The 10537-nt window shown below is 48.0% G+C and overlaps 1 long non-coding RNA gene across 1 annotated transcript in view; it reads right to left on the bottom strand.

Moving 5' to 3' along the window:
- Nucleotides 1-3051: 3051 nt before the first annotated feature.
- LOC124093667 (uncharacterized) overlaps nucleotides 3052-10537 on the bottom strand; it is an 84566-nt gene continuing 77080 nt past the window's right edge. The window contains exon 4 of the long non-coding RNA XR_006852022.2: nucleotides 3052-5375. This is a non-coding gene — a long non-coding RNA (uncharacterized LOC124093667). The remainder of the gene's footprint in view (nucleotides 5376-10537) is intronic.

The following is a 10537-nucleotide window of genomic DNA, read 5'->3' as shown; positions in this document are numbered from 1 at the left end:
ATGACATCACGGAGCAGACACCACATTTTAAGTGTGAGATGCTGCCTGCATTTTTTCAGGATCCAATGAGGAAAGGAAGGAAGGAAGGAAGGAAGGAAGGAAGGAAGGAAGGAAGGGAAAGAAAGGGAGAGGGGGGAGGGAGGGAGGGAGGGAAGGAAGGAAGGAAAGAGAGAGTGAGAGAGAAGGAGGGAGGGACTCAACTGGGAGATGCTACTTTTCTAGATAAACTCTTGACCGTAGCAACGACGGGGAGCCAGAGTGGCTCAGGGAGAGGTGGATGGACTCCTCGCTCATGCTGCCTGCAAGGTACAGAGCTGCAGCGATTTGAGGGTAGGGTTTATTCTCATCTTAAAATAGAGGGAAGCCTCAGGATGGGGGAAGTGGCCTCATTGAGGAGCTCAGCCCCAGAGACCAGAGATGACACTGGCCCCCGGCGTCCTTGATCCATCAGAAGCTGACAGCCTCCTGTCCGGCAGTGAGCTGGCCAGCAGCCGCTCCGGCCGCCTCCTGCTCGAGGGTGTCAATAGGAAGGAGAGACCCGCGCCAGCCAGAAGCCGCCCTTCCCACTCTCTCCCTCTCAGTGCCCTGCGCTGGATTCTAACTTGAGAGCCAAACCCAGTTCCAGGAAGTGCTTCTGCCTCACCTCGGTCCCCATCAGGTCTGGCAATCACAGATGCTCCCAAGGCCACGACTGCCCGTCCCTGTTTGCCCAGAGCCAGGCTCTCTCTATGCCCACCACCCAAACACCAATCAAGACCAAAGTTAAGTGAAGGATGGTGCGAGGAACACTCTCCTCATGTTCACCGGTTTGTTCACCCATCCATTTGTTTATTCATTCAACAAACATTGATGTAGCATCTGCTTAAACTGAGCCCCGAGGGCAAGAGTGGAGAATTGAATGAGGGCTGGGGACGGGGCTCAGCTACTGCGCTTGCCCAGGGACTAAAGAAGGATGGGGAGAAAAGATCCTACTACCCCAAAACTGACCCCTGCGGTTATTTTAAATGAAACAGGCAGGAGGTGCGGCTTAACGAACAAGGCCTTGGGTCACAGGATGGCAGCCCAGGGAATCCTCCAACGGTGCTGAAGGCAACAACTTCCCCATCCAATGGAAGCTTCCAGAACTCTTCAGGGCCTCCAGACGGGGCTGTCCAGAGATGCTTTTGCTGAAAAAATCTTCAGAGTGGCCTGTTCTGTCCCCTCCCCCAGCCACGTCCAAGGTCAGAATCCAGCCAGGGGCCTCCAAGGGACAGAAGTATTCATGCCATGTCCGGAAGACCCCACGCAAGAGACAGAGCTGATGCCTCTTGAAAGGAATCGGGGCAGAATCTCCCGAGATTAAGAAAATGACAGTGACCAAAGTCGCAAGGGGGAAAGGGGTGAGAAGTGGAGATTAAAGCGGCCCAGCCATCCGTTACGATGATCTGTGGCTTCTTTTTTTTTTTTTTTTAATTTCAAGGGGAATTAAAGGAGATGAATGAAGACTTCATTAGACCCTGACAACTTCAGGAATATTAATCCGTCTTGCATCTGCTCTGAGACTCCCCAGCCTGGGCAGCGCTGGGGCGGTGGAGGGAGAGCCGGGGATAGGTAGATCCTCCCTCTCTGCACCCCTGGCCTCTCCCCACGGGGGGCCACTCTCCCTTTCATGTCTTTGTTTGACATCTCGGAAAGAATCATGAGGTGCTGAGCATCATTAACTTCCAAACACCTCCGAAATCAGTAGGCAAGTGCAAACATCGCGCCCCCCGACCGACCGTCTCCACAAATGATCTGTCCTCCAGCGCCTGCCCTCTGGAGATGAAAAGAAAGACCTTGGCAAGCTGACAGTCTTCGGGGAGAGGGGCCTGGGCCAACGGGAGGGGCACGAGCAGAATAAATGAAAATATGATTGACTTCTTGCCTGAGTCCCGTTCACACATGGTTCTGAGCATTTAATAAACCGATTGACACTCCAAGTTCCCCTCATTAGGTGAACGCGGAGACCGGGACGATCATAAATCAGGAGGGCAGGTTATCAAAGCTTGTGATCTTTAACAGTGTCAGGGCGCCCTCCTGTCTGCTCAAATAGACCAGCAACCTGCAAGCTGCAAAGAATTAGCCCCCGCACCGCCGCCTAATAGACACACCCCTGCAGGAGGAGGGAGGCCGGACCTGCCATCCAGGTACTAGGCTCCTGGGGCCGGTCCTTGGGCACAGCTGTCCTGGGGTGTGTGGGGCCTGAGGGGTAAGGGTAAGGGACAGTCCTTGAAGGACAAAGAAATAAGCCCCTGTGTTAGTGTGATTGGGAGCCATGGAGGAAAATAGCCATGGAATGTTCGAATCCCTAGGCCGGGAGGTTTCCATGAGAAACCCTCTCATCTTGTGGCTTCCCAGCCCCATTTCATGTGAAAATCGAATGGAAAACTCTTCAGTCGTTTTCTAAATAAAGTTAGAAAAACACTTGTACCCTGTGACCTAAAAATTACATCCAAGAAAAATGAAGGCGTATGGCCACCCAAGGACTTCTATATAAGCCTTCAGAGCAATTGAGTTCATAGTAGCCCTGAGCTGGAAACAGAGCAGAAGCCCATCGACAGGAGATGGATGGACAGACTGTGGCACATCCGTGAATGGAATACTATTCAGCAATAAAAATGAATGAAAGACTGGCACGTGCAATGGGGTGGATTAATCACACAGACCTGAGGGTGGGTGAAGGAACCCAGGTGCAGGAAATTCTATACTGCAAGATGCATTTCCGTGAGTTCAAGGAGAAGGAAAACGCATCATCTGTGGCAATGCAAGTCAGAATGGTGAGACAGGGTCAAGGGGAAGGATCTGGAGCGTAAGAAAACTTTCTTGTGTGGTGGGAGTATAAGCCCCTCCACGCACTATTGCTTATCTTAACACACACTCTTATTCTCTCTCTCTCTCTCTCTCTCTCTCTCTCTCTCTCTCTCACACACACACACACACACACACCCCACACCAATAAAATACTGTAAAAACAATCAAATGCCAAATGCTGAATTTTCTGCTTTTATAAACCTATTTTAGATACTTCACAGGAATAAGAACATACAGTATTTGTCTTTCCGGAACTTAGGAGGGACTTTTCATTCTGTGTATCTCTCACTTATCTGCATGTGGCACCAGGTGTCCAGGGGTAGACAGGCAGCTGCAGAGAAGGTCTCCGGTTCTGCCACCTTTGAGCTCCATGTCCTACAGAGGTTCATTTCTCCTGTTGGAAATTGCAGATGATGGAGCTTCACTCTTAGGCTTACCCAGAGGCCTCCATAAGACGAGGTCTACACCGAGCATGGGCAGTAGGGGGCATATGGTGAGGTCTGCTGGTCACGGCTAAGATGCCCTCCAAGTCCAATCCTCTGCATTCAGGGTTCTAGAATATCCTCAGAACTCCAAGTGTGGCTGGGGCCATCTCAAAACACAAGAGATCAGCCTGAATTTTCCTTCATATCTTTGGCTAAACCCTGGGCCCCATAGAAGACAGCTCTAAGCCACCAGGACCCGAGACCATGGGTATAAGTTGCTTATAAGAGACAGGTTTAAACTTGCCAGTGAAAACCATCCCCATTCCGTCGATGGTTCCTAGGACAGGACTTCCCCTAGGTTTTTGCAAGAGCAGAAGTAGGGTCTTTTGTTTTCTCTCTTCAAACCCCAATCAATCTTTCACACAAGGAACTTTCAGATTTTCCACCAGGCAACAAGGAATTGGTTGGATCAAGGAGCAGAGAGAGCAAGATGATGATCGCCTCTCTCTTCTGTGAGTTGGGGGCCTGAACACCCGTCAGTCTGAGATCAAAAGTGTGTGCTTCCAGGAGGGGCCAATAACTTGAACCCGGGGAAACCCAAAGAGCAGGTGGTGATAAGGGATTACTCCCGTTGGTACTGGGGACTAAACCCAGGGGCCACTGAACTACTGAGCCACATCCCCAGCCCCTTTTTTTAAAAAAAAAATATTTTATTTAGAGACAAGGTCTTGCTAAATTGCTTAGGGCTTTGCTAAATTGCTGAGGCTGGCTTTGAACTTGTGATCCTCCTGCCTCAGCCTCCTGAGACGCTGGGATTACAAACATGCACCACTGCACCCAGCTGGGAATACTCTCTTTGACGGAGACTTTAAATGCAACGTCCCCAGCACTTACTGACTCTGAGCCACTTAACTTCGCTCCTCACCTGCAAAACAGGGATACATCAGTACTCACAATGGTAGCAAAGGCTCATTCCCTGACGTTTGTACGTTGTCTTTTTCAGTTAACCCTGTGTGTTGCTATACACTACCCCTCCACAAAATTTCTTTATTTTTTTCTTTCAAATGGAATGGTCAATTTGGCTACTTTAGGAAATGTAAGCAGAATCTATAGGAATACTGAGGAAATGGAGCAGAAGAGGAGGGAGGTGGGGGGTGAGGGGTGGTACTGGGGATTGAAATGGAGAAAACTATGGTATGTGCACTTATGAATATGTCAAAATGAACTCCACTATTATGAATAACTATAATGCAATAATAATAATAATAATAATAATAATAAAAGAATGTTGAAGAAGGTAAGTTATGTTTGGAAAAAAAAATGTTTGAAATCTGGGCATCCTGAGAGCCACCATTAGCATTTGGGGAACTGTTTTTCCGTGCACCACTTTATGCATGTTATGCTGCTTTAAAAACCCCCAACCTCATGTTAGGATGAGCTGTGAAGCTGTGGGTTTGAATCCCAGCCACAGCACATGGGATTTTAGGACTTGGGTAAGTCATTGAACTTCTCAGAGTTATACCTCAGTCTATAAAATGGTGGCTTCATTTCCTAGGATGGCTGAAACCTGTCGTCCTAAACAGGGTGGCTTAAAACAACAGAAATCCACTCTTCCTCCGTTGTGGAGTTCAAGATATAAATGGTCAGTCCCTTCTGAGGCTCTTGGGGGGACATCCTTCCATGCCTCCTTCCAAGTTTCAGTGGCCGCCAGCAGTCCTGGGCATACATGCCACAATCTAAGTTCTGTTTACATCTAACATGGCTTCACCTCTGTGCCTGGTCTTCTCTTCTGATAAAGACACTGGTCATTGGATTCAGGGTTCACCCAGGGAAACTGGGATGACCACCTGTCAAGGACCCCATGTTAATCATACTTGCAAACACTTTTTTTTTTCCAAACAAGCCCATGTTCGAAGGTTCCAGATTGGACACATCTTTGGGGAAGAATGGGGGGCACCATTCAACCATTTCAAATGGAGACAAGAGTCGTTCCCTCCTTCGGTCACTTGGATAGACAAGTGGAAGGGGATCAGATATATGAGAATCTTGGCATCCAATTACATGGTCGATCAGCACTGTGTATTCATTTTTCTGAAAGGGCACTGTTTCTTCAACGTCTTCCTGCAAGAATAAAACAAGATATAAATAAACACAAATAAATAATTTTGAGGTTCATATGGGTGCCAAAAATGTGGTTTTCTTGAATTCCCATGAGCTCTCTCTAGTGCTTTTGAAAGGGGAGTTTGATACACTTAAGCTATGATTTTTTTCTCTCTCTCTTTTTACTACAGTTTTTCTTTTATCCTCTGGCTTTCCTCCTCTCTCTCTCTCTCTTTCTCTCTCTCTCTCTCACAGCTTGGCAGGTTGGCCATTTTACTTAGAAAAAGCAAAGCTTCCGAATGCATGGATTCCATCGAATCAATTAGATGAATTACATTTTATCTTAGAATGAAAAATCGACCATTCATTTCAACATGTAGCTTTTCGTGCTTTTTGTGACATTGAGGTTAAATAGAAATTCTTTACAGCTTCATTATTTTAAAGCATAGAGCTGTCTTGATTTTTCTTTCTTTCTTTCTTTTTTTTAGCCCTGATACATGAAAAGCGCAAGACTTACAAAAGAACTAAACGAGGAAGCAACTGTTCACAAAAAGATTTGTCCTTGACCAAAGGATGCTCCTGGTGCATTTTCAGTGATTTGACTTATAAGGGGAGAGATACTAATAGAGCAAGAAAGGCAGTTGAGAGTCCAGAGAAGGGAGTTATATTCTGAGCTATGTTATCCTCTAGCTGTATAACACCTGCTAGTAAAGTGACCTCTCTGTGCCTTGTTTTATCCTCCTGTAAAATAAAGGAGACTTGGAAGAGATGACCACAAAGGTCTCTCCGAGCTCTGACCCTCTCTTGAACCAAGTTAATATTTTTCAGTTTATCCTTCTAAAGAGTTAACTTTGACCCCCTCATTAGAGTTGAATTCTGCATGTTTTCTGCAGTAGAAACTCATAACGGCATGTGTTGACTTGGAAACTTCCAGATCTTTTGATCTAAGAACAGGGTGTTCTGGAGTGAATGAGCAAGACAGGAAATAGGTCACCCCACACAGGAAGTTGAGTAACTGTCGTGAGACAACAGCCAGACTGGTCCCAAGGCTGTGCGTCCACTTGTCCAGTGGCAGGGTCCAAGGGGAAGTCCAAGGGGGAAACAGCAAGAACCTCTGTGGGCAGATGGAAACTGGGCTTTCCGTGTGAGAGAGGGGTGCGTAGCTCTGGGGAGGACCGGATTGCACATGTCCTGGTCCTTCCACTACATCCACATGGAGCTGGTACTCAGGGCTCACTGACTCCTGGGCAGCTGTTCAGGAGAGGTGGGGGGCAGGGGTTTCCCAGAGAGCACTGTCCACTGGGGGACGGGAGAGAAGGTAGAGAGAAGATGATGGCTTCACTGTGGATCTGGCTGAGTGGGTGTCCAGCAGCCCCGGGTCAGCCGCCTACCACCTGCCCTCTGGGCCTTTGTTTCTCCAAGGTCATCGTCTTGATCAGCGCCCTCCTTCTCTTTTCCCTCGTCACTCCCCTCCTCCTTGTCCTTCTCCTCCTTCCTCCTCGCCCTCTTCTGTTTCTTATTTTCCTCTTCTTTTTCCCCTTCCTCTTTCTCCTCCTCATTGACCCCCCTTAATCATCACCACCATCACCATCACTATCACCATCGTCACCATCAACATCATCACCACCGTCACTATCACCTTCATCACCATCACCACCATCACCACCATCACCACCACCATCACCACCACCATCATCACCACCACCACCACCTCATCATCAACATCATATCACCATTATCCCCATCACTGCCATTTTCCAGTGTTTTATATACATCTAAGACAGTTTTCCAGTCACACACACACACACACACACACACACACACACCCTTATCTAGACTGTGGAAGACATGAGATAAGAACCCACTTTACAAGCTTATTGTCAAAATTAAATGAAATGATGAATGCTAAGAGCTTGGCACAGCATCTGTCACGCAGTAGGTGTTCGGGAACTCCCAGCTTATTATTTCTATTGTGCGTTATTAATTATTATAATTACCTTATTTCCAAAGTGAACATTGGAACCTTATCTGGGGCAGATTCTAACAACAAAAGGTGATAAAGAAATTAAAGAAAACTCCAATTTGATTTCCCTCAATGGTCTACCATGCCACAGCAGCCACAGCTGAACCCTGTGGGGGCGTTAAGGAGGGGCGAGTGACGTCAGCACAAGGCCCTAGATCTCTGGCTAGGCCCATTGTCTATCTGGAGTCAAAGTTCCACTAGCAAAGTCCTGACTGTGTCCTTGCTCCCAGTAAAACGTGCTCTCAAGGAAGAAGCAGCAGATCATATCTCACCTCTGCTCAAAGTAGACAATGATTTCTTTTTTGCTCAGAAAAAGCAAAACTTTGATAATGGCCACAGTGTCCCCTGTGCTACATGCTCTGAACACTCGCCCTGTCGTCTCAGACTTCTCCCTGAGCATCGTCTCGAGCTTCCTCCATACTGATGCCCTGGGTGGCCTGAGACCATGCTCCTGGCCTTGCCCTGGCTGCCTCCTTCTGGAATGTCCTACCTCCTGGCCCACTTCCCTACTTCTTGGCAAAAGTCACCTTCTCAATGGGAACTTCCCCAGCCACATTTAAATGGCAACAGTCTCCCACCCTAGAGCACGTTCTCCCTAGAGAACTGTTGTTCTCTCCCTGCAGAGGACAGCGTCTCCAGCCACTGCTGTCTAGGAGTGCAAAACAGGTGACCTGTGGAGACATGGCCAGTTGTGACAACTGAGAGGAGGTGCTGTGGTATCGAAAGAGCAGCAAGCCTACAGAACATTCTAGAAAGCCCCCCCAACATCTGCCCCGGAACAACAGCGCTCAGGGTGAGGAACTCTGCTATAGAATAAAGCCTCGCAGGGACAGGCCTTGGGCTGGTTCTTGGTTTGTTCATTGCTGTATCCCAGTATTGAGAACAGGACCTGGCATACAGGAGCCACTCAATAAATACTTCAATGATAAATAATTCCTAGAAAATGGACCTGAAAATAAAAATTTTCTGAATCATCATGATCTCAAGGAATTAAAAAAAAAAAAAAAATCCTCTTCAAACCAGCACCAGAACAAACACGGCAGGTGCTGGCCAAAAATGAGAGAGCTCCAGTTCCTTGTTTGGAAAGGCATCATTTTTCCACCGGAAAGAAAGATGGCTCTGTGACAGCCCCACCCGGAACTCACACATTGTGTTCTAAGTTTAACACATCGCCCGCTCTTTCTGCTGAAGCCCTTGGCTCCAGCCCATAATATCCCTGAATCCAGGAAACCATTATGACTGGTCAGGGTCAAAGGTTGCTGCTATTGTAACCCACTTCCTCCATCGGAGTTTTAAATTTGGAAAACGTTCGTATTGCTATTGTGTGGGATGTCAGCTCTCAGATAACCTCAGAGTTATTTTTATTTGTCTACCATGACCACCACCCCCCCCCCAAAAAAAATGTTTAAAAATTGCCGAGTGGGAGGGGGCTTTCCTCGGAACATAATGTCAATAGACAGAAGGCAGATAAGAGCCCGCTGAGATCCCCGGCCTGTGACTGAATCAAGGAAAGAGAGGTTGTCAGATTCCCAGAGGGCCCCCAAATGAGATTCCAAGGTGTTTTTTTTAATTCTTTTTTTAAGATGGCCAGAGTAAGAGAAAGATTGGCCCCTAAGAGTGCCAGGGCTCCTAGACACACGTCCTGGTACTAGAACCGGCAGGAGAAATCTCTGAGTTTGACCAGCAACAGGAGTGGAGCCGACAGGCAGTCGGGTCATGGAGAAGCCAAGTGTTGAAATTAGAGTAGTTTAAGGCAAGAGGAAGGTTGTGTTGGCTAATCCCGTGGGAAACTGGGGACACTGCCATCTTTGGGGAGAAGACATGCTAGAGGAGCAGCAGCTGGAAGGTCTTTGATGCAGTTACAAGGTTAGGAAAAAGTGGGCCCGGTTACTTCTGCAAACACGCATGGCCCCTATCTCTGCTATCCCAGCAGGGGCAATAGGGATAGGAGGCGCTCTAATGTGGTGCCAATTCATTGCTCCATGAGCCCAATCAGTTAGTTTACTTCGCCTCTTTAAGACTTGGTTTCCCCATCTGTAAAGGAGGATTGAAAACCACAGTGACCTGCCCCACAGGGTTGTTGTAAGGATACTGTTTGATCTTGTGTCCATCACCTGGAAAGTATTCCGTAATAAATACTTAGTATTATTAGAAGCAAGACAAGACCCCTCCCCTGAAGTTGTTCAGACTCTAGTGGGCAGATAGTCTCCCAATTAGAAGAGCCCCTAATGTTCATTGTGTATGCACGTGTGCCAGGTTCTGTGCCACAGACCTTGTGACGTACCTCATGGAATCCCCACGGTGTTCTGGGATATGAGTGCTGCTCAAAATATGTCTGCTTCTCCTTCTGCCTTTAGGACAATAAGACAAGATTCCTGTGACCCTCGAGTTCAGCTTGGGCCACGTGACTACTTCCAGCCAATGGCGTGTGGAAGAGACTTACGCTTTTGACCGCCTGGCTGGAGCGTTTCATTGCCAGTGCAGCACCCTGATGCAGTCAATCTTCTTGCTGCAGTGACAGATGCCATTCTGGTGGGTGGGGCTTTGATCACCATCGGGCTCCCAGAGCCCAGGGAGCCAGGCTTGCCCACCAACACAATTCATTGGCTCCTTCCCTACTGGTACTGTCTGGAATCACTTGCCCCAAAATTTCTTGCACTCAAATTCTAGTTGCTTGGGCAGGTGAAGAGGGGGTGGGGCAGGCAGAGGGTGGGGTTGCCCTCAAAAATGGCAATTTTAATCCACTGAGGATACAGCAAGGAAAATCCCATCTGGGATTGTCTATCTAAACTCGCTGCCTGGTCCACACAGTTGGTGTTGATCCAAGTCATTCATTCAACCTGTCTCGAGTCATCTTCTGGGTTTGATTGCTGTTCTTGGTCTCACGGTGAGGATGACCGAGTAGAGACCCTTCCCGTGTGCAAACAGCAGGGAGCACGAGAGAGAACTAACCCTGTGCTTCAAGTCCTCGAGATTGAGAGGCGGGCCATTACCGAGGTATGAATCTCATATGATAAGTACTGTGGTCATCCACTTTCCACAGCGATGTGAGCCCGGGAGGCTGAGATATCCACCAGGTTCTAGGTCTCATGCCCAGCAAGCAAGCGTCGGGAGCAGGATCCATGCCCACTCTGTCCAAACCCACAGTCCATACTCCACG

The sequence above is a fragment of the Marmota monax genome, unplaced genomic scaffold (assembly GCF_021218885.2).
Source record: "Marmota monax isolate L192 unplaced genomic scaffold, Marmota_monax_Labrador192_F-V1.1 WCK01_AAM20220418_F8-fsc00092, whole genome shotgun sequence".
NCBI classification, from domain to species: Eukaryota; Metazoa; Chordata; class Mammalia; order Rodentia; family Sciuridae; genus Marmota; species Marmota monax.
Note: the sequence above shows the minus strand (reverse complement) of the source record. Positions and strands in the feature narration are given on the sequence as shown.